Source organism: Arachis hypogaea, chromosome 20 (assembly GCF_003086295.3).
Source record: "Arachis hypogaea cultivar Tifrunner chromosome 20, arahy.Tifrunner.gnm2.J5K5, whole genome shotgun sequence".
NCBI lineage: Eukaryota > Viridiplantae > Streptophyta > Magnoliopsida > Fabales > Fabaceae > Arachis > Arachis hypogaea.
Window position 1 is genome coordinate 56,223,268 of NC_092055.1, and position 24,432 is coordinate 56,247,699.

General features: G+C 36.9%; 1 non-coding gene across 1 annotated transcript; it reads left to right on the top strand.

Moving 5' to 3' along the window:
* The first annotated feature begins 21,205 nt into the window (after positions 1-21,205).
* On the top strand, positions 21,206-21,309 carry LOC112788183 (small nucleolar RNA R71). The gene has a single exon (XR_003195559.1). It is a non-coding gene; the product is annotated as a small nucleolar RNA R71 (small nucleolar RNA).
* Positions 21,310-24,432: the final 3,123 nt, after the last annotated feature.

Consider the following 24,432-nt stretch of genomic DNA (forward strand, 5'->3'; position numbering starts at 1 on the left):
CAGCTATGCTTGCAACGAAATTCTTTTTTCTATAAGAGAAATTCCTAACCAACACAATTTTCACTCATTAGGAAGTCCATGAAACTTGCAGTTCTGTTGCATCAGAGAAACTAATTGAGGCTTTAGCTCAAAATTGTTTGCTCTAATGGCAGGGATTGAGATGCTTCTTCCATGTAAATTGGAATTTGGTGCAGTAAAGTCACCAAGCATCTTCCTTGCATTGTTATTATTTTCGGCCATGTCTCCTTCTTTTTCGAAAATTTCTGTCAAATTTTCTCCAGAGAGTTGTGCTTTAGCTTCCTTTAGCTTCCTCTTCAGAGTCCTTTCAGGTTCAGGATCAGCCTCAACATGAATGTTCTTATCCTTGTTCCTGCTCATATGAAAAAGAAGAGAACAGAAAAGAAAATATGGAATCCTCTATGTCATAGTATAGAGATTCCTTTATGTGAGTAGAAGAATAGAAGAGTAGAATGGAGAAGAGAGAAGATGAAGAATTCGAATTTCAAATTAAAATAAAAGGAAAATATTTTTGTTTTTATTAAATTAATTAATTAGAATTCAAAAATATAAAAATAAATAAAATAAGATTGAAATTTAAAACAATTAGTTAATTAAAAAGAATTTTGAAAAAATGGTTAGTGATTTTCGAAAATTGGAGAGAGAAAAGTAGTTAGGTGGTTTTGAAAATGATATGATTAAAATAGAAAACTTTTAAAATCAAACAAAAATTCAAGTAGTTAATTGAAAAAGATTTGAAAATCAATTTTGAAAAGGTAAGAAGTTAGAAAATATTTTGAAATTAAGTTTTGAAAAAGATATGATTGAAAATTATTTTGAAAAGGATTTGAAAAGGAAATTAAAAAGATTTGATTTTTGAAATTAGAGTTGATTACTTGACTAACAAGAAACTAAAAGATATGATTTTTAAAATTTAAAGATTGAATCTTTCTTAATTTTTGAATAAAAATATTAAATGTTAGTTTTAATTTCAGAAATATAAGATAAAATTAAGAAAAAGATTTTTGAAAAATTAATTTTTAAAATTTTCAAAAAAATTTAAGAAGAAAAATAAAAAGGATTTGATTTTTGAAAAAGATTTGAAAAAATAGAATTTTTAAAATGAAAATTTGACTTGACTCATAAGAAACAACTAAATTCATAAGAAACAACGAAAATTTATGAGTGAATAAGGGAAAGATATTTTTTTGATTTTTGAATTTTTAATGAGGAGAGAGAAAAACACCAAAAAGACTCAATGCATGAAAATTTTGGATCAAAACAAGTGATGCATGCAAGAACACCATGAATGTCAAGATGAACACCAAGAACACTTTGAATGTCAAGATGAACACCAAGAACTTATTTTTTAAAATTTTTAAGAAAAGAAAAACATGCAAGACACCAAACATAGAAATTTTCAATAATTAGACACTAACAAATTGAAAATGCATATGAAAAACAAGAAAAGATGCAAAACATGAAAATGCAAAGATCAAACAAGGAAAATCATCAAGAACAACTTGAAGATTATGAAAAACAAGAAAGAAACTCAATGCATGTGTTCTTCGAAAATTTAAGAAAAGTTAAAAGCATGCAATTGACACCAAACTTACAATTAGACACTAGACTCAAACAAGAAACATCAAATTATTTTTGATTTTATGATTTTATAAAATTTTTTGGATTTTTCGAAAATTATTTTGAAAAGAAAAATAAGGATTTCAAAATTTTTAATAAGAATTCCAGGAAACTTGCAATGTTAGTCTAAAGCTCCAGTCCAGGAATTAGACATGGCTTACTAGCCAGCCAAGCTTTCTGTGAAAGCTCCGGTCTAAAACACTAGACATGGCCAATAGCCAGCCAAGCTTTAGCAGAACATTACATACAATAGCTAATTTGTTGAGAAAGACAAAGAAACTCTTCTCAAGATAGGTGAAACCTCGATCCAAAAGATTAGACATGGCTTAACAGCCAGCCAGGATTTAACATATTTCATGAAACTCTAGAATTCCTTCTTAAAAATTCTGAAGAACATAGAATAATTTATTTTTTTGAATTTTTTTTGAAAATTTTTTTTTCGAAAATAAATAAAAACAAAGAGTTAAAATTAAAATAAATTACCTAATTTGAGCAACAAGATGAACCGTCAGTTGTCCAAACTCGAACAATCCCCGGCAATGGCGCCAAAAACTTGATCGTTCATTCCTTGGTAACGGCGTCAAAAACTTTGTATGCACGTTCATAATCTTAACTCTTTGTCACAACTTCGCATAACTAACCAGCAAGTGCACTGGGTCGTCCAAGTAATAAACCTTACGTGAGTAAGGGTCGATCCCACGGAGATTGTCGGCTTGAAGCAAGCTATGGTCACCTTGTAAATCTCAGTCAGGCAGATTCAAATGGTTATGGTGAATTGATAATTAAAATATAATTAAAATATAAAATAGGATAGAGATACTTATGTAATTCATTGGTGAGAATTTCAGATAAGCGTATAGAGATGCTTAGTTCCTTCTGAATCTTCGCTTTCCTACTGCTTTCATCCAATCCTTCATACTCCTTTCTATGGCAAGCTTTATGTAGGGCATCACCGTTGTCAATGGCTACATCCCATCCTCTCAGTGAAAATGGTCCAAAATGCGCTGTCACCGTACGGCTAATCATCTGTCGGTTCTCGATCATACTGGAATAGGATTCAGTAATCCTTTTGCGTCTGTCACTACGCCCAGCACTCGCGAGTTTGAAGCTCGTCACAGCCATCCCTTCCCAAATCCTACTCGGAATACCACAGACAAGGTTTAGACTTTTCGGATCTCAAGAATGGCCGCCAATAATGCTAGCCTATACCACGAAGACTCTGATCTCACTATCAGGAGGCTAAGAGATACACATTCAAGCTTGTTTGCATGTAGAACGGAAGTGGTTGTCAGGCACGCGTTCATAGGTGAGAATAGTAATGAGCGTCACATAATCATCACATTCATCATGTTCTTGTGTGCGAATGAATATCTTAGAGAAGAAATAGGCTTGAGTTGAATAGAAAAACAATAGTACTTTGCATTAATTCATGAGGAACAGCAGAGCTCCACACATTAATCTATGGTGTGTAGAAACTCTACCATTGAAAATACATAAGAATAAGGTCCAGGCATGGCTGAATGGCCAGCCTCCATGATCTAAGAACTAAACGTCCAGAGATGTCTAACACAATAGTAAAAAGTCCTATTTATACTAAACTAGTTACTAAGGTTATAGAAATAAGTAAATGATATAGAAATCCACTTTCAGGGCCCACTTGGTGTGTGCTTGGGCTGAGCATTGAAGCTTTCATGTGTAGAGGTCTTCCTTGGAGTTGAACGCCAGTTTGTAACCTGTTTCTGGCGTTTAACTCTGCTTTGCAACCTGTTTCTGGCGTTTAAATCCAGAATAGGGCAGGGAGCTGGCATTGAACGCCAGTTTGTGTCATCTAAACTCGGGCAAAGTATGAACTATTATATATTGCTGAAAAGCTCTAGATGTCTACTTTCCAACTCAATTCAGAGCGCGCCATTTGGACTCATGTAGCTCCAGAAAATCCACTTTGAGTGCAAGGAGGTCAGAATCCAACAGCATCTGCAGTCCTTCTTCAACCTCTGAATCTGATTTTTGCTCAAGTCCCTCAATTTCAGCCAGATATTACCTGAAATCACAGAAAAACACACAAACTTATAGTAAAGTCCATAAATGTAAATTTTATTTAAAAATAATAAAAATATACTAAAAACTAACTAAATCATACTGAAAACTATGTAAAAACAATGCCAAAAAGCGTATAAATTATCCGCTCATCAATAAACTACTCCAATTTCAACTCAGGATAAACCCTAAAAATGGGGTTTATCACTCTCTCCCTCCATCTCCTTCTTCTACTTTATTCTTCTCTTTTATTTATTTTTGCTCAAGGATGAGCAAAGCTTTTAAGTTTGGTGTTGGAAAAGCATTGCTTTTTGCTTTCCATTCCCACTTATGGCACCCAAGGTTAGAGAACCCTCTAGAAAGAGGGAAGGAAAGGCAGTAGCCGCCACCTCCGAATCTTGGGAGATGGAGAGATTCATCACCAAAGCCCACCAGGACCACTTCTATGAAATAATGGCAGAGAAGAAGGTGATCCTTGAGATCCCTTTTAAGCTCAAGAAGAATGACTATCCAGAAATCTGAAGAGAGATCTGGAGAAGATGTTGGGAAATCCTAACCAATCCCATCCAAGAGGTTGGGATCATAATGGTGCAAGAGTTCTATGCTAATGCATGGGTCATGAAAAACCATGACTTTAGTGTGAACCCTAATCCCAAGAATTAGAGCACCATGGTCCGAGGAAGAATCTTAGATTTTAGCCCAGAAAGTGTGAGGTTGGCATTCAACTTTGATCAAAGACTGGATCAAGTGCTCTTAGACATCTGTGTAGAAGGAGCACAGTGGAAAAGGGATTCCCAAGGCAAGCCCATTCAAATAAGAAGGCCTGACCTCAAGCTCGTAGCTGGAGGATGGTTGGAATTCATCCAACGCTCTATCATACCTACTAGCAATCGGTCAGAAGTGACCATTGACAGAGCCATCATGATTCATTGCATCATGATTTGGAGTGTGGTGGATGTACATGAAGTGATACCTCAAGAACTGTACAAGGTAGCTGAGAAGCCTTCCAACCAAGCAAGGTTAGCATTCCCTCACCTCATTGGTCACCTATGTAATTCAGCTGGAATTGTCATAGAAGGAGACACCTTTATTGAGGAGGACAAGCCCATCACTAAGAAGAGGATGGAGCAAACTAGATGGCATGCACGTGAGCCTGTGCAACCGCCTCAACATGAGATCCCTGAGATACCTCAAGGGATGCAATTCCCTCCTCAAACCTATTGGGACCAATTGCATAATTCTCTTGGAGAATTAAACACTAGTATAGAGCAATTGAGGTTGGAGCATCAAGAGCATTCCACCATCCTCAATGAAATAAGGGAAGACCAAAGGGCCATGAGAGAAGATCAAATGGCTATGAGGGAAAAACAATAGAGACAAGGGCGTGACATTGAAGAGATCAAGCACTACATTGGATCCTCAAGGAGGAGTAGTAGCCGCTATCACTATGGTGGATTCGTTCTCTTAATCCCCTTTTCTTATGTTATTTTTCTGTTTTCTGTTATGTTGTATTGTTTGTTCTCTTGTTTTTATTGCATAATCATTTCCATCTATGTCTTTAAGTTATAAAATGTTCTATATATCTCTCACCATTATTTAAAAGAAAAATTTATTTGAAAAGAATTAAGAGATACATGAATTTCAAGTTATTTAATAAGAATAGTTCAATTATTTTGATGTGGTGGCATTGCTTTAGGTTTTTGAATGTATGAATAAACAATGCAAATTTGAAATTGAAATTAAGAATGTTGGTTCTTGAAAGAATGATGAGAAAGGAAAAGTATTATTGGTAATCTGAAAAATCTAAAAATTGATTCTTGAAGCAAGAAAAAGCAGCAAAAAGAAAAAGAAAAAGCATGTTGCAAAAGTAAAAATATATATATATATATATATATATATATATATATATATGCATGCAAAGAAAAAAATAAAAAAATAAAAAGCAGAAAAAGCCAATAGCTCTTTAAACCAAAACGCAAGAGCAAAAAGCCAATAACCCTTTAAACCAAAAGGCAAGGGTAAAAAGATCCAAGGCTTTGAGCATCAATGGTTAGGAGGGCCTACAAGGAATAAATTCCTGGCCTAAGTGGCTCAACCAAGCTATCGCTAACCATATGCTTATGGTGTGAAGGTGTCAAGTGAAAAGCTTGAGACTGAGCAGTTAAAGTTGTAGTCCAAAGCAAAAAGAGTGTGCTTAAGAACTCTGGACACCTCTATCTGGGGGTTCTAACAAAGCTGAATCACAATCCGAAAGGGTTCACCCAGTTAAAGTGTCTGTAGCATTTATGTATCCAGTGGTAATACTGGAAAACAAAGTGCTTAGGGTCACCGCCAAGACTCTAAAAAGCTGTATTCAAGAATCAAAGAGAACTAAACTAGGAGAGTAAAAAACATCATCTGGATTCTAAGTTCCTAAAGAGACCAACACTTGTGAGTTTCAATGGATAGTGAGATGTCAAAACTATTTAGAAGCAAAAAGCTACTAAGTCCCGCTCATCTAATTGAAACTGAGCGTCATTGGAAACTTTGAGATTTGTTATATCTTACTCTTATTTTTATCCTACTTTATTTTTAGTTGCTTGGGTACAAGCAACAATTTAAGTTTGGTGTTCTGATGAGCGGATATTTTATATGCTTTTTGCCACCATTTTCATATAGTTTTTAGTATGTTTTGTTTAAGTTTTATTAAATTTTCATATGTTTTAGTGTAAAATTCACATTTTTTTATTCTACTTTACGGTTGTGTGTTTTTATGCAATTTCAGGTATTTTCTGGCTAAAATTGAGGAGCTGGAGCAAAAGTCTGATTCAGAGGTAGAGAAAGCACTACAGATGCTGTCTGGATCTGACCTTCTTACATTCGAAAGAGCTTTTCTAGAGCTAAAAAAGTCCAAATGGAGTGTTCTCAACGGTTATGGAAAGCTAACATCCAGAGCTTTCTAGAAATGTATAATAGTTTATACTTTGTTTTAGAATTAGAGGCCCAAAACTGGCGTCCAACGCCAACCTTCTGCCCCATTCTGGCGTCCAGCGCCCAAAGGAGATGAGACCAGCGCCTAACGCCCATAACGGCCCCCTAGCCAGCGTTCAACGCTCTAGAGGCCTCCTAGCATGTGGATCTCATCATTTCTCAGCCCAAACACTCACCAAGTAGGCCCTAGAAGTGGATTTTGGTACTAAAAGACTGTTTTACCATTCTTGTGTACTCCTTAGTCATTAGTATAGTATTTATTTGAGAATTTTTACACTATTCAAGACCCTTAGACACTTTACACATTTTTCATATTGTATCTTCTATCAGTATAATTTTCTAAACCTCCTTGGTTGAGGGGAGGAGCTCTGCTGAGTTTTATGGATCAATAAAAGTATTACTGTTTCTTTTCAATCCGTGTTTGATTCTCGATTCTAAGATGTATCTTCATTCTTCATCATTATGAATGCGTTGAACTGGAACAAGGTTATCTCAATCTACATGGGTTCAGAGTGCGTCTTTCATTGGACAATGATGAACCACTAGCTTGATTATACATCTCTTAGACGGCTAATCCACGACTTCGTTGGGGATTTCTCGAAACATCAGTTCATCCGAGGTAGTCTTTTTAGTAGAGGCTAGAACCCAAAGGCACAGCATTCTCTGATCCGGAAGATTCGACCTTGTCTATGGCGTTTTGAGTAGGATCATTAAGGAGAATGGAATGTAGGAGCTTCACCCTCAATCAGAATGGATCCATACTAACCCTGGGGTTCAGATCTAGAGGAGCATTGGCAACCTCTAAACCAGCGTTAATCACATACAGCCTGTCATAGAAAAAATCGTTCGCAGTTGAAGAAGATAGTAAAACCAGAGTTATCCAAAAGAACAAAGCATCTCCAAGCCTTAGCCATCTTCTTATCACTGGTTATAGTCAAACATTGTAATTCCATCTTATTCTAATTTATGCGCTTTAAACAACATGCCTACTTCTTCTATCTGCCTGACTAGGATCTACAAGATAACCATAGCTTTCTTCAAATCACAATCCTTGTGGAATCGACCCTGAATCGCTCAGTTATTACTTGGATGACCCAGTGCACTTGCTGGTTCAGTTGTACGAAGTGTGAGAATTCTTGCCACCAGGCATCTTGAACAAGATGTGGTCCTCCCAAAACTGTAGAATCAGCTTTCCCTTTGCTACATCAATGATGGCGTTGGTAGTTGCTAGGGAGGTTCTACCAAGGATGATGGATTCATCGTCTTCCTACCCAGTATCCAAGATTATAAAGTCCGCAGGGATGTAAAGGTTCTCAACCTTTACTAGGATATCCTTTACCAGACCATATGCCTTTTTCATTGACTTGTCTGCCATCTCTAGTGAGATTCTTGTAGATTTCACCTCAAACATTCTCAGTCTCTCCATTACAGAGAGTGGCATGAGGTTAATGCTTGACCCTAGGTCATACAGAGCCTTCTCAAAAGTAATGATGCCTATGGTGTAAGGAATTAGCAAGCGTCCGGGATCCGGCAGCTTCTAAGGTAGTTTCTTTTGAACCAAGGCATTGCGTTCCTTGGTGAGCACTGGAGGTTCTTCCTCCAATGGCTCTATTCTAAATAGCTTGGCATTTAGCTTCATGAGGACTCCTAGGTAACGAGAAACTTGCTCTTCCCTTGTTTCCTCTTCCTCATCAGAGGATGAGTGATCCTCATAATCCATGATTTGCAACAAGGCATTCAATGGAACTTCTATAGTTTCCTCATGAGCCTTAGTTTCCTTAAGTTCTTCATTGGGGAAGCTTTTAGTGGGCGTTGAATTTCCAGTAAGGTCTTCTGGTGCACGAAATTGTGATCTCTAAAACGGCGCCAAAAACTTGGTACGCACGATTGTAATCTCAACTCCTTTTCACAACTACGCACAACTAACCAGCAAGTGCACTGGGTTGTCCAAGTAATAAACCTTACATGAGTAAGGGTCGATCCCACGGAGATTGTCGGCTTGAAGCAAGCTATGGTCATCTTGTAAATCTCAGTCAGGCAGATTCAAATGGTTATGAGGTTTTGATAATTTAAAATATACATAAAATATAAAATAAGATAGAAAAACTTATGTAATTCATTGGTGGGATTTCAGATAAGCGTATGGAGATGCTTGTTGCTTCTGAATCTCTGCTTTCCTATTGTCTTTATCCAATCATTAACACTACTTTCCATGGGAAGCTGTATGTTGGGGGGTCACCATTGTCAATGGCTACCGTCTATCCTCTCAGTAAAAATGGTGTAAATACGCTGTCACCGCACGGCTAATCATCTGTCGATTCTCACTCAAGTTGGCATAGGATCCATTGATCCTTTTGCGTCTGTCACTACACCCAACACTCGCGAGTTTGAAGCTCGTCACAGTCATCCCTTCTCAGATCCTACTCGGAATACCACAGACAAGGTTTAGACTTTCCGGATCTCAGGAATGACCGCCAATAATTCTAGCTTATACCACGAAGACTCTGATCATGAACCAGGAGGCTAAGAGATATGAATTCAAGCTTGTTTTCATGTAGAACGGAAGTGGTTATCAGGCACACGTTCATAGGTGAGAATGATGATGAGTGTCAGATAATCATCACATTCATCATGTTCTTGGGAGCGAATGATTATCTTAGAATAAGAATAAGCTTGAATTGAATAGAAAAACAATAGTACTTTGCATTAATTCATGAGGAACAGCAGAGCTCCACACCTTAATCTATGGGGTGTAGAAACTCCACTGTAGAAAATACATAAGTGGAAAATGTCTAGGCATGGCCGAATGGCCAGCCCCCAAAACTTGATCAATGGTCTCAGTTTCGAAATATGAAAACTGGATACAAAATAAATCTCTAAAAGTAGTTTTTATACTAAACTAGTAACTAGGGTTTACAGAAAATGAGTAACTAAGTGCAGATAGTGCAGAAATCCACTTCCGAGGCCCACTTGGTATGTGCTTGGGCTGAGCATTGAAGCTTTCATGTGTAGAGACTCTTCTTGGAGTTAAACGCCAGGTTGTAGCCTGTTTATGGCATTTAACTCTAGTTTGTAACCTGTTTCTAGCGTTTAACGCCAGAATAGGGCAGGAAGTTGGCGTTTGAACGCCAGTTTGCATCGTCAAAACTCGGGCAAAGTATAGACTATTATATATTTCTGGAAATCCCTAGATGTCTACTTTCCAATGGAATTGAGAGCGCACCAATTGGGTTTCTGTAGCTTCAAAAAATCCATTTCGAGTGCAGGGAGGTCAGAATCCAACAGCATCTGCAGTCCTTTTTCAGCCTCTGAATCAGATTTTTGCTCAGGTCCCTCAATTTCAACCAGAAAATATCTGAAATCACAGAAAAAAACACAAACTCATAGTAAAGTCCAGAAATGTGAATTTTGCGTGAAAACAAATAAAAATATACTAAAAAGTAGCTAGATCCTACTAAAAACTACCTAAAAACAATGCCAAAAAGCGTATAAATTATCCGCTCATCACAACACCAAACTTAAATTGTTGCTTGTCCCTAAGGAACTGAAAATCAAATAGGATAAAAAGAAGAGAATATACTATAAATTCTAAAATATCAATGAAACTTAGCTCCAATTAGATGAGCGGGACTAGTAGCTTTTTGCCTCTGAACAGTTTTGGCATCTCACTTTATCCTTTGAAGTTTAGAATGATTGGCATCTATAGGAACTCAGAATTTAGATAGTGTTATTGATTCTCCTAGTTCAGTATGTTGATTCTTGAACACAGCTACTTTATGAGTCTTGGCCGAGGCCCTAAGCACTTTGTTTTCCAATATTACCACTGGATACATAAATGCCACAGACACATAACTAGATGAACCTTTTCAGATTGTGACTCAGCTTTGCTAGAGTCCCCAATTAGAGGTGTCCAGGGTTCTTAAGCACACTCTTTTTGCTTTAGATCACGACTTCAACCGCTCAGTCTCAAGCTCTTCACTTGACACCTTCACGCCACAAGCACATGGTTAGGGACAGCTTGGTTTAGCCACTTAGGCCAGGATTTTATTCCTTTGGGCCCTCCTATCCATTAATGCTCAAAGCCTTGGATCCTTTTTACCCTTGCCTTTTAGTTTAAAGGGTTACTGGCTTTTTCTGCTTGCTTTTTCTTATTCTTTCTTTCTCTTTTATTTTTTTCGCCATTTTTTTCTGCAAGCTTTGTATTCACTGCTTTTTGTTGCTTCAAGAATTAATTATATGATTTTTTAGATTATCAAATAACATTTCTCCTTTTCATCATTCTTTCAAGAGCCAACAATTTTAACATTCATAAACAACAAATTCAAAAACATGCATTGTTCAAGCATTCATTCAGAAAACAAAAAGTATTGTCACCACATCAAAATAATTAAACTAATTTCAAGGATGAATTCGAAATCATGTACTTCTTGTTCTTTTGTGATTAAAAACATTTTTTATTTAAGAAAGGTGATGGATTCATAGGACATTCATAGCTTTAAGACATAGACACTTAGACATTAGTGATCATGTAATAAGACACAAACATAAATAAAACATAAAGCATACTTTTCGAAAAAAAGAAAAAATAAATAGATAAATAGACAAGGAGATTAAGGAACGGGTCCACCTTAGTAAGGGTGCCATCTTCTTCCTCTTGAAGAACCAATGATGCTCTTGAGCTCCTCTATGTCTCTTTCTTGCCTTTGTTGCTCCTCCCTCAAAGCTCTTTGATCTTCTCTAATTTCATGGAGGAGGATGGAATGCTCTTGGTGCTCCACCCTTAGTTGTCCCATGTTGGAACTTAATTCTCCTAGGGAGGTGTTAATTTGCTCCTAATAGTGTTGTGGAGGAAAGTGCATCCCTTGAGGCATCTCGGGGATTTCATGATGAGGAATTTCCTCATGCTCTTGTTGAGGTCCATGAGTGGGCTCTCTTGTTTGCTCCATCCTCTTTTTAGTGATGGGCTTGTCCTCTTCAATGAGGATGTCTCCCTCTATGACAACACCAGCCGAATTGTAGAGGTGACAAATGAGGTGAGAAAAGGTTAACCTTGCCAAAGTGGAGGACTTGTCAGCCACCTTGTAGAGTTCTTAAGGTATAATCTCATGAACTTCCACTTCCTCCCCAATCATGATACTATGGATCATGATGGCCCGATCCACAGTTACTTCGGATCGGTTGCTAGTAGGAATGATAGAACGTTGGATGAACTCCAACCATCCTCTAGCCATAGGCTTAAGTTTATGCCTTCTCAATTGAACCGGCTTGCCTCTTGAGTTAATTTTCCTTTGAGCTCCTTCCACACATATGTCCATGAGGACTTGGTCCAACCTTTGATCAAAGTTGACCCTTCTAGTGTAGGGGCGTGCGTTTTCTTGCATCATTGGCAAGTTGAACGCCAATCTTACATTTTCTGGACTGAAATCTAAGTATTTCCCCCAAACCATTGTAAGCCAATTCTTTGGATTCGGGTTCATACTTTGATCATGGTTCTTGGTGATCCATGCGTTTGCATAAAACTCTTGAACCATTAAGATTCTGACTTGTTGAATAGGATTGGAGAGAACTTCCCATCCTCTTCTTTTAAACTCATGTCGGATCTCCAGATACTCACTCCTTTTGAGCTTGAAAGGGACCTCAGGGATCACCTTCTTCTTGGCCACAACTTCATAGAAGTGGTCTTGATGGACCTTTGAGATGAATCTCTCCATCTCCCATAACTCGGAGGTGGAAGCTTTTGCCTTCCATTTCCTCTTTCTAGAGGTTTTTTCGGCCTTAGGTGCCATAAATGGTTATGGAAAAACAAAAAGCAATGCTTTTACCACACCAAACTTAAAAGGTTTGCAAGTCTTCGAGCAAAGAAGAAATAATGAAGGAAAAGAAGAAGAAAATGGAGGAGATGGAGGGAGAGGGTGAATTTGGCCAAGGGGGTATAAGGTGTTTGTGATGTGTGAAATTGAAGGAGGGATAAGGGGTATATATAGGAGTGGGGGGGAGGGTTAGGTTCGTGTATTTGGGGTTGGGTTTGGGAGGAAAAAAGGGTTTTGAATTTGAAGGTAGATGGGATTTTGAGGAAGAGTGAATGAGGTGATTGATGAAGGATATTTGGGAAAGAGTGTTAAGAAAAGGTGTGAAGAAGAGAGAGAGAGTGAGTTGAGGTTGGTGGGGATCCTGTGGGGTCTACAAATCCTGAGGGGTCAAGGACTTAGCATCCCTGCTCCATTTAGGCATGTAAAACGCCCTTAGAATGCACTTCTGGTGCTTGTTTCTAGCGTTAAACGCCAGTCTGGTGCTTGTTTCTGGCGTTAAACGCCCAGAATGGTGCCAGGCTGGGTGTTTAACGCCCATTCTGCTACTCTTACTGGCGTTTAAACGCCAGTAAGCTCTTCCTCCATGGTGAGCTATTTTTAATGCTGTTTTTTATTCTGTTTTTTATTTTTTCAGTTGTTTTTGTGACTTCACATGATCATCAACCTAAAGAAAATATAAAATAACAATGGAAAATAAATAGATATAATTAAATAACGTTGGGTTGCCTCCCAATAATTGCTTCTTTAATGTCAATAGCTTGACAGTGAGCTCTCATAGAGCCTCACAGATAATCATAGCAGGGTTTGGGCCTCTCAATACCAAACTTAGAGTTTGAATATGGGAGCTTTCTTTGACCCTGTATTGAGAGAAGCTTTTCATGCTTCCTCTCCATGGTTACAGAAGGAGAACCTTGAGTCTTGAATACAAGGCAGTCCTCATTCAACTGAAGGACCAACTCTCCTCTGTCAACATCAATCACAGCTTTTGCTGTGGCTAGGAAGGGTGTGCCAAGGATGATGGATTCATCCTCATCCTTCCCAGTGTCTAGGATTATGTAATCAGCAGGAGTGTAAAGGCCTTCAACCTTTACTGGCACGTCCTCTACTAGTCCATAAGCCTGTTTCATTGATTTGTCTGCCATCTTGAGTGAGATTCTTGTAGCTTGTACGTCAAAGATTCCCAGTTTCTCCATTACAGAGAGTGGCATGAGCTTTATCCCTGACCCCAGGTCACATAGAGCCTTCTCAAAGGTCATGGTGCCTATGGTACAAGGTATGAAGAATTTTCCGGGATTCGGTTTCTTCTGAGGTAATGTATGTCTCATTAATGCATTCAGTTCATTGGTGAACAAGGGGGGTTCTGATAAACCCCATATTTAGGGTTTATCTTGTATTGATTTTAGGGGGATTTTATCACCTTTTACCCAAATTTATTCAATGAAAAATCATGTATAAATGGAGAACTCATAAAGAAATGAAGGAATCACAAAAGCTATCAAGCCGACCTTTTCGCACTTAAACGGCCATAACTTAAGCTACAGAAGTCCAAATGATGCGGTTCTAGTTGCGTTGGAAAGCTAACATCTGGGGATTCGAAACGATATAAGATTTGACATAGTTGCTACATGTATGGTGATGCGTACGCGCACTGTACGTGCACACGTCATTTCTGCCATATGATCCACTTAAAGCAATACGTGGCCAACGAATTCTAAAGCCTTGTGGGCCCAATCCAACTCATTTCTGATGTTATTTAACCCAAGGATTGAAGAGAGATGGGACATGGAGTCATTAGTTTAGTTTTATTTTAGTTTTATCATGCTTTAGTTAGTTTTTAGAGAGAGAAGCTATCTCTTCTCTCTCGAATTAAGAGTAGGTTAGATCTAGATTAGGAATTCTTAGATCTAGGTTAATTTCATGCTTTGATTTACTTTTTCTTTTGCAATTCTTCTTCTTCTACCTTTCCTCTCTCTAATTTAGCATTTAATTCATGTAATTCTCTACTTTTATGTTGATGCACTTTTGTTCTTCTATCTCTCTTTCAATGCAATTTATGATTCATGTTCCTTTATTATTGATTTGATTTGTTGTTGTTTAATTCCTTGCAATTGAGTAGTTTAGATTTACTTTCCTTGCTATTTTACTATGCTTTCCTTTTATTCCTTCTAAGTGTTTGATAAAATGCTTAGTTAGATTTTAGGGTAGATTTTAGTGATCTTGGCTTGGGAAGGTAACTTAGGAACTCTTGAGTTACTAATGTCCAAGTGATTGATAGTTGGGAGCCATTAACTCTAGATCTCACTAATTGATTTGGTGTAGAACTAGGACTTATGATCTTGGATTGACATAGCTCACTTGACTTTCCTTTATTAGTTAGAGGATGACTTAGTGGGGTTGATCCTTGCCAATTCTCATGTTGTGGTTAGTGATTAGGATAGAGATCTTTGACCACCAAACCTTGCCAAGGCCTTTGTTAGTTGTTAGTTTATTTTCATTGCATTTTACATTTCTTGTCTATAATCCCCAAAAACCCCAAACATAACTCATAACCAATAACAAGACACTTTATTGTAATTCTTAGGGAGAATGACCCGAGGCTCAATACTTCAGTTTATAAATTTAGTGGTTTGTTTTAGTGAGAAACAATCTTTCGTATGAAAGGATTATTGTTTGGTTTAGAAACTATACTTGCAACGAGATTTCATTTGTGAATTCTAGACCATCAAAAAGTCTTCTCATCAGGTTCATCCTCCCAAGTCCAGTACCAAATAACTTGGCATTCAGCTTCATGATTGCTCTTAGATATTTAGCAACTTACTCTTCAGTGATGTCTTCATCCTCTTCAGAGGAAGAATATTCATCAGAGCTCATGAATGGCAGAAGGAAGTTTAATGGAATCTCTATGGTCTCTGTATGAGCCTCAGATTCCTTTAGTTCCTCAAAGGGAAACTCCTTTCTGTCCAGAGGACGTCCCATAAGGCTTTTCTCACTGGGACTCACGTCCTCCTCACTCTCTCCAGGTTCGGCCATGTTGGTCATGGTTATGGCCTTGTACTCTCTCTTGGAATTTTCTTCTGTATTGCTTGGGAGAGTATTGGGAGGAGTTTCAGTAATCTTCTTACTCAGCTGACCCACCTGTGCCTCCAAATTTCTAATGGAGGACCTTGTTTCATTCATGAAACTTACTGTGGTCTTGGATAGATCAGAGACTATAGTTGCCAGGCCAGAATGGCTATGTTCAGAATTTTCTGTCTATTGCTGAGAAGATGATGGAAAAGGCTTGCTATTGCTAAACCTATTTCTTCCACCATTGTTATTAAAGCCTTGTTGAGGCTTCTGTTGGTCCTTCCATGAAAAATTTGGATGATTTTTCCATGAAAGATTATAGGTGTTTCCATAGGGTTCTCCCATGTAATTCACCTCTGCCATTGTAGGATTCTTAGGATCATAAGCTTCTTCTTCAAAAGATGCTTCTTTAGTACTGTTGGATGCAGCTTGCAATCCATTCAGACTCTAAGAAATGATATTGACTTGCTGAGTCAATATTTTGTTCTGAGCCAATATGGCATTCAGAGTATCAATTTCAAGAACTCCCTTCTTTTGAGGCGTCCCATTGTTCACAGGTCTCCTCTTAGAGGTGTACATGAACTGGTTATTTGCAACCATTTCAATGAGTTCCTGAGCTTCTACAGGGGTTTTTAGATGAAGAGATCCTCCTACAGAATGGTCTAATGACATTTTTGATAACTCAGACAGACCATCATAGAATATACATATGATGTTCCATTCTGGAAGCATGTCAGTAAGACACCTTTTGATCAATTGCTTATATCTTTCCCAAGCTTCATAGAGGGACTCACCTTCCTTCTGTCTGAAGGTTTGGATTTCCACTCTAAGCTTGCTCATCTTTTAAGGTGGAAATAATTTGGCCATGAAAGCACTAACCAGCTTTTCCCAAGAGTTCAAGCTTTCCTTAGGTTGTGAATCCAACCATGTTCTAGCTCTGTCTCTTACAGCAAAAGGGAAAAGCATATGCTTGTAGACCTCGGGATCAACTCCATCGGTCTTGACAGTGTCACAGATTTGCAAGAATTCAGCTAAGAACTGATGATGATCTTCCAATGGAAGTCCATGAAACTTGCAATTCTGTTGCATTAGAGAAACTAATTGAGGCTTAAGCTCAAAGTTGTTTGCTCCAATGGCAGGAATTGAGATGCTTCTTCCATAGAAATTGGAAGTTGGTGTAGTGAAATCACCAAGCACCTTCCTTGCATTATTGTTGTTGGGTTTGGCCATAGCTGTTTTCTCTGTTTCAAAAATTTCAGTTAGGTCCTCTTCAGAGTATTGTGCTTTAGCTTCTCTTAGTTTCCTCTTAAGAGTCCTTTCAGGTTCAGGATCAGCTTCAACAAGAATGCCTTTATCCTTGTTCCTACTCATATGAAAGAGAAGAGAACAAAGAAAATATGGAATCCTCTATGTCACAGTATAGAGATTCCTTTATGTGAGTAGAAGAAGAGAAGAATAGAAGAAGGAGAAGAGAAAAATTCGAACACAGAGAAGAAGAAGTAGTTCTAATTATGAGTAGAAGAGAAGTGTTAGTAGATAAATAAATAAATAGAAAGAGATTAGAGGGGGGATAATTCGAAAATTAAATAAAATAAAATAAAAATATTTTTGTTTTTATTTTAAATATTAGTTATAATTCCAAATTTAAAAAGAGAAAAAAAATAAAATTTAATTACAATTTAAAATAATTAGTTAATTTGAAAGGAATTTTGAAAAAGTGGTAAGGGAATTTCGAAAGTTAGAGAGAGAAAAGTAGTTAGGTGGTTTTGAAAAAGGATATGATTGAAATTCATTTTGAAAAAGATTTGAAAAAGAAATTTAAAAAGATTTGATTTTGAAATTAAAGTTGATTACTTGACTAACAAGAAACTAAAAGATATGATTTTAAAATTTAAAGAATGAAACTTTTTTTAATCTAAAAATTGAATGCTAGCACTAAATCCGAAAATATGAAACAAAAATAAGAAAAAGATTTTGAAAATCAATTTGAAATTTTTGAAAATATGAAAGAAAAAAAATGAAAGAGATTTTATTTTTGAAAAAGATTTGAAAAGATAGGATTTTTAAATTGAAAATTTGACTTGACTCATAAGAAATAACTAATTTTTTTTTTAATTTTTGACTAGGTCAATCCAAATTTTCGAAAATTATGAGCAAAATAAGGAAAAGATATTTTTTTTTATTTTGGATTTTTAATGAGGAGAGAGAAAAACACAAAATTGAAACAAAACATAAAAATTATGAATCAAAACAACTAATTCATGCAAGAACACTTTGAATGACAAGATGAACACCAAGAACACCTTGAAGATCAAGATGAACATCAAGACTTATTTTTGAAAATTTTTAAGAAAAGAAAAACATGCAAGACACCAAACTTAAAAATTTTTAAACTTTAGACACTAATAATTCAAAAATGCATATGAAAAAAAGAAAAGACACAAAACATAAAAATACAAAGATCAAACAAAGAAGATCATCAAGAACAACTTAAAGATCATGAAGAACACATGCATGAGTTTTCAAAAACTTTAAGAAAAGTTAAAAAGATGCAATTGACACCAAACTTACAATTTGACACTAGACTCAAACAAGAAACGCACAATTATTTTTGGTTTTTATGATTTTATTAACTTTTTTGGTATTTTTCGAAAATTATTTTGAAAAATAAAAATAAGGGTTTCAAAATTTTTAATAAGAATTCCAGGAATCATGCAATGTTAGTCTACAACTCCGGTCCAGGAATTAGACATGGCTTACTAGCCAGCCAAGCTTTCAGTGAAAGCTCCGGTCCAAAACACTGGACATGGCCAATGGCCAGCCAAGCTTTACCAGATCATTACATTCAACAGCAAGATTCATAGAAATCAACAAGCTCTTGTGATGATAAGTTGAAACCTCGGTCCAAAAGATTAGACATGGCTTCACAGCCAGCCAGACTTCAACAAATCATCATGAAACTCTAGAATTCATTCTTAAAAATTCTGAAGAACATAGAATAATTTATTTTTTGAAATTTTTTTTCAAAAATAAAAATAATAAAAAAACAAAGAGCTTAAAATTAAAATAAAATTACCTAATCTAAGCAACAAGATAAACCGTCAGTTGTCCAAACTCGAACAATCCCTGGCAACGGTGCCAAAAACTTAGTGCATGAAATTGTGATCTCTAAAACGGTGCCAAAAACTTGGTACGCACGATTGTAATCTCAACTCCTTTTCACAACTCCACATAACTAACCAGCAAGTGCACTGGGTCGTCCAAGTAATAAACCTTACATGAGTAAGGGTCGATCCCACGGAGATTGTCGGCTTGAAGGAAGCTATGGTCATCTTGTAAATCTCAGTCAGGCAGATTCAAATGGTTATGAGGTTTTCATAATTTAAAATATAAATAAAATATAAAATAAGATAGAAATACTTATGTAATTCATTGGTGGGATTTCAGATAAGGGTATGGAGATGCTTGTTGCTTTTGAATCTCTGCTTTCCTATTGTCTTCATCCAATCATTCACACTCCTTTCTATGGCAAGCTGTATGTTGGGGGGTCACCGTTGTCAATGGCTACCGTCCGTCCTCTCAGTGAAAATGGTTCAAATGCGCTGTCACCGCACGGCTAATCATCTGTCGATTCACACTCATGTTGGAATAGGATCCATTGATCCTTTTGCATCTGTCACTACGCCCAACACTCGCGAGTTTGAAGCTCGTCACAGTCATCCCTTCCCAGATCCTACTCGGAATACCACAGACAAGGTTTAGACTTTCCGGATCTCAAGAATGACTGCCAATAATTCTAGCTTATACCACGAAGACTTTGATCGTGAACCAGGAGGCTAAGAGATATGCATTCAAGCTTGTTTTCATGTAGAACGGAAGTCGTTCTCAGGCACGCGTTTATAGGTGAGAATGATGATGAGTATCACATAATCATCATATTCATCATGTTCTTGGGCGCGAATGAATATCTTAGAATAAGAATAAGCTTGAATTGAAAAGAAAACAATAGTACTTTGCATTAATTCATGAGGAACAGCAGAGCTCTACACCTTAATCTATGGAGTGTAGAACCTCCACCGTAGAAAATACATAAGTGGAAAAGGTCTAGGCATGGCCGAATGGCCAGCCTCCAAAACATGATCAATGGTCTCAGTTTCGAAATATGAAAACTGGATACAAAATAAATCTCTAAAAGTAGTTTTTATACTAAACTAGTAACTAGGGTTTATAGAAAATGAGTAACTAAGTGCAGATAGTGCAGAAATCCACTTCCGGGGCCCACTTGATGTGTGCTTGGGCTGAGCATTGAAGCTTTCATTTGTAGAGACTCTTCTTGGAGTTAAACGCCAGGTTGTAGCCTGTTTCTGGCATTTAACTCTAGTTTGCAACCTGTTTCTGGCGTTTAACGCCAGAATAAGACAGGAAGTTGGCATTTGAACGCCAGTTTGCTAGAAAGCCATAGATGTCTACTTTCCATAGCAATTGAGAGTGCGCCAATTGGATTTCTGTAGCTCCAGAAAATCCATTTCGAGTGCAAGGAGGTCAGAATCCAACAGCATCTGCCGTCCTTTTTTAGCCTCTGAATCAGATTTTTGCTCAGGTCTCTCAATTTCAGCCAGAAAATACCTGAAATCATAGAAAAACACACAAAGTCATAGTAAAGTCCAGAAATGTGAATTTTGCTTGAAAACTAATAAAAATATGCTAAAAAGTAGCTAGATCCTACTAAAAACTACCTAAAAACAATGCCAAAAAGCGTATAAATTATCCGCTCATCACCTTCCTTACTGGCGTTCAACGCTAGTGATGGCTCCTCTTTGGGCATTGAACGCCCAGTAGGGACTTCCTAACTGGCGTTCAACGCCAGTGATGGCCCTTCTTTGGGCAGATCATCCCTTTCAGATTTGGCCTCAACTTCTACAGTGATGGCCTTACACTCTTCCCTTGGGTTACCTTCAGTGTTACTAGGAAGAGTGTTAGGAGGGGTCTCAGGGATTCTCTTGCTTAGTTGACCAACTTGTACCTCCAGATTTCTGATAGAGGACCTAGTTTCTATTATGAAACTGTGAGTGGTCTTACAGAGTTCAGAGACTATAGTTGCTAAGTCAGAGAGACTCTGCTTAGGAGTCCCCATGTTTTTATGAGAAAAAAGGAATGGTTTATTATTAAACCTATTCTGGTTTCTTTCACCTTGATTATTGTTGAAGCCTTGCTGAGGCTTCTGTTGATCTCTCCATGAAAAGTTAGGATAATTTCTCCATGAGGAGTTGTAGGTGTTTCCATAGGGTTCTCCCATGTAATTCACCTCTTCCATCATGGGTTGATCTGGATCATAAGCATCTCCATCACAGGGAGCTTCTTGAGTACTGCCAGCTGCAGCTTGCATTCTAGTCAAATACTGAGATATCATATTGACCTATTGGGTCAAGATCTTGTTCTAAGCTAGTATGGCATTCAGAGTGTCAACAGTCAGGACTCCTTTCTTCTGAGCTACCCCATTGTTCACAGGGTTTCTCTCAGAAGTGTACATGAATTGGTTGTTTGCAACCATTTCAATAAGTTCCTGTGCCTTTTCAGGCATTTTCTTCAAGTGGAATGATCCACCACCAGAATGGTCCAAAGACATCTTGGAAATCTCAGATAGACCATCATAGAAGATACCTAGGATAGTCCATTCTAAGAGCATGTCAGGAGGACATCTCCTGATCAGTTGCTTGTATCTTTCCCAAGCTTCATAGAGGGATTCACCCTCTTTTTCTCTGAAGGTTTAAACTTCCACCCTGAGCTTGCTCACCTTTTGAGGTGGAAAGAACTTGGTCAAGAAAGTATTTACCAACTTTCCCCAAGAGTCTAGGCTTTCCTTAGATTGAGAATCCAACCATATCCTAGCTCTGTCTCTAACAGCAAAGGGAAAAAGCATAAGTCTGTAGACCTCAGGATCCATTCTATTGGTCTTAACAGTATCACAGATTTGCAAGAATTCAGATAGGAATTAATGTGGATCTTCTAGTGGAAGTCCATGGAATTTGCAATTCTGTTGCATTAGAGAGTCTAAGTGAGGCTTAAGCTCAAAGTTATTAGCTCTAATGGCAGGTATGGAGATACTTCTTCCATAGAAGTCAGAAGTGGGTGCAGTGAAGTCACCAAGAACTTTCTTTGCGTCTCCTCCATTATTCTGATTGGCTGCCATGTTTTTATTTTCAGTTTCTTGTTCGAAATGTTCTGTGAGGTCTCTTCCGGAGTATTGTGCTTTAACTTATTGTAAATGCTTCCTTAGGGTCCTCTCAGGTTCAGGATCAGGATTAAAGAGAGGTTCTTTATCTCTGTTCCTGCTCATAAACAAGAAAAGAAGAACAAGAAAGAAAGAGAGTGGGAGTTTCTATGTCAAAGGATAGAGAACTCCTTGTGAGATGTGAAGAAGAAAGTGGAATTCGGATAGAGGGGCAGAAGAATTCAAAAATTTAAGAAGTAAAAAGAGAAACTAGAATTAAAATATTTTTGTTTTTATTTTAATTATTAATTGAATTAAAAATATTTGAGAATTGAATGTGATTTTCAAAAAAGAAGAAAGAGAAAGAAGTAAGAAGTTTTCGAAAATAGAAGACAGAGGAATTAGTTAGGAAGTTTTGAAAAAGAGGGAAGGAAAAAAAGTAACTAATTAAGAAAGATTTGAATATAAGATAAGGTAGGAGATTTGAAAGAGATTTGATTTTAAAATTTTTTAAATTTAAAATTAGAAAGTAAAAGTTAACAAGATAAGATAAGAATTGAAAAGATTTGAAAAAGATTTGATTTTGAATTTTGAAATTGAAATAAGATAAGATAAAGATTTGAAAATAAGTTGAAAAGATAAGATATGGTGAAGATTTGAAAAAAAATTGAATTTGAAATTTAAATTAAGATAAGATAAGATAATGATTTGAAATTTAAAGAAAGATAAACCAAAGATAAGATAAAGATTTGAAAAGGTTTTGAATTTTAAAATTTTAAAAGAAAGATAAGATAGGAAGGAATCAAATTAAAAGAAAAGAATTGAAAACAATTTAAAAAGATAATATTTGAAATTTTACTTTACCTACAAGAAAACACTGATAAACCACTATTTTATGGTTTATCTTATACTAATTTGAGTGGTTTTTATCAACTCTTTACTCCCTTATTCATACTATTTGCAAGATTTTACAATTCCTTCCTAATTATGTTCTATGATTGAAAACTTGCTTCCTAAGCCTTTAAATTATGTATTTTTAATGTCCTTTCATACCATTCGATGCCGTGATCTGTGTGTTCAGTGTTTTCAGGCTTTACAGAGCAGGAATGGCTTAGAGGATGGAAAGGAAGCTTGCAAAAATGAAAGGAACACAAGAAACTAAGGAGATAACCAGTGAACATCGACGTGCACGCATGGCTCACGCATGCGCGTGAATTGGAAAAATTCACAGCGACGAGTGCACGTACCTGACGTGTACGCGTGACACACAAAATTGACCATCGACGTGTACGCGTGACTGACGTGTACGCATGACATGCGCGACCTGCAGAAATCGCAGAAAATGCTGGGGGCGATTTTGGGCTGAGTTTGGACCCAGTTTTCGGCCCAGAAACACAGACTAGAGCCAGGTTACAGCAGAGACTCAACACATTCTCATTACATATAGTTTTAGTTTAGTTTTTGAATCTTAGAGAGAATTCTACTCCTTCCTCTAGGGTTCTTCACATTCATAGTTTTAGAGTTTATTGCTTTTTCTTTGGATATTGGGAGACATCATTACCTCCATGGAAGTTTCATTATTCTAGTTTGTTTTCTTATTCCTTTACTCTTTTGTTGCCCATTAACCCTGTATGGATAAGTATGTTTATGATTTTGGGATTTATTAATGCAAAGAACTACTTTTACTTTTAATTAATTTTTAGTTTCTATTTTATTTAATTTATCATGTCTTCTTCTTATATTTCTTTGAACATTACTTTTATGTCAATAGAGTACATCCCCCACTTGACTTTGGGGTTGATTAAAAGGAGACCCTTGAGTTGGAATGCTGATAAACCTCATTTGGAGGGTTTATCTTGTGCTTGATTTAGGAGATTTTATAACCTTTTACCCACATTTATTCAATGAAATAGCATGGTTTCATGATTGTCTCCTAATTTGTGCTTAAATGTGAAAACGTGCTTTTTAGGCCCTTAATTGTTTAATCTTGATTCACCTTTGATTCCACTAGATACCTTGATTTGTTTGTTAAGTGATTTTAGATTGAAAAGGCTAGGAATGGAGAGAAAAGCATGTAAAGTGAAGAAATCATGAAAATCCAAAGATTTGGAAAAAATCCCATAGGCGCGCGCGTGCACTATGCGCCTACGCGCGGATCGCGTAATGTTCCATCAGCGCGTACGTGCACTGTATGCATACGCGCTAATGCCATACGTGACTTTTTGAGTGAAAATGTGCCTGGCGATTTCTGAGGAGGCTCTGGCCTAATTTGGAACTGACTTTGGCGCCAGAAGTGCTTTAAAAGACCAAGGATTGAAGGGAATTGGGAACTTTTCATTCTTTTGTTCATTCATTCACATTAGGATTAGTTTAGAGTTATTTTTATCGAGAGAAGCTCTCACTTCTCTCTAGAATTAGGATTAGGATTAGGTTTAGGTTTAGTTTTTAGATCTAGGATTTAATTCATGCTTTCTTCTACTTTTGCTTCTCAATTCCTTGTTGTTGCAATCATTACTCTTCTATTCTTTTTTGTAATGTCCTTTATGTTGTTCCTATACTTTGTTGTAGATCTACATTCCTTCTTCAATGCAATTGGTAAGTTCTTTGTTGTTTCACAATTGTTCTCCTTTTCTATTGTTAATCTCTTGCTTTTGTAGTTGTAGATTCCTTTAATTCTTGCAATTAATAATGTTTTGCCTT